This window comes from Octopus bimaculoides, chromosome 25, assembly GCF_046866305.1.
Source record: "Octopus bimaculoides isolate indiv1 chromosome 25, ASM4686630v1, whole genome shotgun sequence".
NCBI classification, from domain to species: Eukaryota; Metazoa; Mollusca; class Cephalopoda; order Octopoda; family Octopodidae; genus Octopus; species Octopus bimaculoides.
This window is the reverse complement of record NC_142952.1, coordinates 3261972-3264471: the sequence shown is the minus strand read 5'-3', so window position 1 is coordinate 3264471 and position 2500 is coordinate 3261972. Positions and strand designations below refer to the sequence as shown.

Here is a 2500-nt window from a genome sequence, read left to right as displayed (position 1 = left end):
ATATATATATATATATATATATATATATATATATAGGTGAAACGGAATATATACTTTGTCGTTCTAACGATTTTGGTTTGAATATATATGTGTGTATGTGTGTGTGTGTATGTATCTATATGTATGTATGCATGTATATATATATATATATATATATATATATATATATATATATATATATATATATATATATATATATATATATATGTATATATATATATGAAGTTAAGCATATATCCGCTCTATTGCATTAGAGTGCGCTTCTTTTTGGGATAAATGATACACTGAATACATATATACAAGCATACTTATATACATACATAGACAAATATGTAGACAGTCCGAAGACGGCTCAGGTGGTCGAAATGACAAAGTCATTACGAATACTATTTTTGTTAATGAATAGTAAATCTGTATTCTACAAAAGTTTGTAGTAACCCTTTAGATTAATATAAAATTACTTATATTGTCATAAAAGAGTGCAGCCAGCTGGCAAAATCGTTGGCGCACCGGACTAATTGAATAGCAACATTTCGTCCGTCTTTTCGTTCTGAGTTCAAATTCCGTCAAAATCGATTTCGACTTGCATCCTTTCGGAGTCGTTAAAATATATAAAACTCGAGCACGAGGCTCGTTATAATCTCCTACTCGTTTCAGTCGTTATACTGTGGCCATGCTGGAGCAACGCTTTGAGGAGGTTCTTCTCTCTTTTGGGAGGAAAGTGAGCTAGAACTTCAAACTTAGTGCGCATGCTCAGTAGAGCTCAGGGTTCGTTACTATAGCAACTGCCCGGATACTTATTGATCAGACCACGTATATATGTATGTATGTATATGTGTGTTTGTATGTGTGTATGTATGTATGCACGCACGCATGTATGTATGCACGTATGTATGTTTGGATGAAGAGATGGCTAGCTATTTGTCTGTCTGTCTGTCTGGCTGGCTGGCTGGATATTTGTTGTATTAGCTCTATTACTGTCGTCACACGGTGTAACGCGAAAGCGAAATATGATGCCCGGACTAAGATTCCGGGTCGATGTCTTTCGCAAAACACCGTCTCCGATGGTTAGAATGAAACAACAACACAAATGTCTTCACTATTCTTTTCAATCAACGCGAAGAAAGAGCGACAAAGAAGAATGGTGATGCTTAAAGTTGTGCACGTTTTTATCAAGGTAGCTAGAACAGTCTTTGATGCGATTATGCATTGTAATACGATTAACATTCGGTAAGTCTTTCACAAGTTTGACATGTTAATGGAAATATAACCCAGAGACTAACAGTCTATCAACACCCGATTTACGTTATACGTATAGATGTCCCCACGTATACACATATACATATACATTGGCATGTATACAAATATGCTATATATATAAAAGAATAAAGGAATATATATATGAAAGAATATATATATATATATATATATATATATATATATATATATATATATATATATATATATATATATGAGGCTAAAAGAATATATATATATATATATATATATATATATATATATACGTATATGTATGTATGTATACATAAATATGAGTATGTGTGTATATATATATTCAAACGTATACATACATATAAACATACTTATTTATAGATGGAAAAGCATTAAATTTGTATATAATTTAAAAAAAAATATGTAATTCGCCCGCACGTACACATACACAGTCAAATATGTACGCGTGTATATATATAAGTATGTACGTGAATACACATACATGCACTCCCGACTCACAATACAGAGGTATAACGTTTTCATTTCGTCGTCCGTAACTCGAACATTCTCTTATCAGTAAAAGACACCGAGCTGGCAGAAACGTTAGCACGCCGGTCGAAATGCTTAGCGGTATTTCGTCTGTCTTTACGTTCTGATTTCAAATTCCACTGGGGTCGACTTTGCTTTTCATCCTTTCGCGGTTGATAAATTAAATACCAGTTGCATACTGGCATCAATCTAATCAGCTGGCTCCCCTCCTCCAAAATTTGCATCTCATGATTCACTGGCCAAAAGAGTGTGTCCACATATATCATGCATACGACATGTAGTTAGCACTTAAATTCATTATGTTATTGTCTCTTAGGGCAATCAGGTAAAGGAATTTGGGCATTTTATAGCTAACTTAACATCGCAACGACAAGAGCCAGCTGCCCATATGACAAGGAGTTATAAGTGTCATATTAATGAAAGAGCAGACGACTTCATAATGCACAGTGTTTTATGACGTAAATACTGATATTTGTATAGTTTGTATAAGTCTTAAATATGAAATTCTGACATGAAGTTTGCACGTAAAATGTTTATTGTACAACTAGTAATTTTAGAATTGTATATACTTCATTATGCGCAGGCGTGGGTACGTGGTAAAGAGTTTGTTTTCCAACCACATAGTTCTTGGTTCAGTCCCACTGCGTGGCACACTGGGTTAGTGTTTACTACTATAGCCTCGGGCTCGACCAAAACCTTGTGAGTGGATTTGGTAGACAGA

General features: G+C 34.0%; 1 long non-coding RNA gene across 3 annotated transcripts in view; it reads left to right on the top strand.

Moving 5' to 3' along the window:
• Positions 1-2500, top strand: part of LOC149131053 (uncharacterized) — a 33796-nt gene that overhangs the window by 4823 nt on the left and 26473 nt on the right. The gene's annotated exons all lie outside the window — the stretch shown is intronic.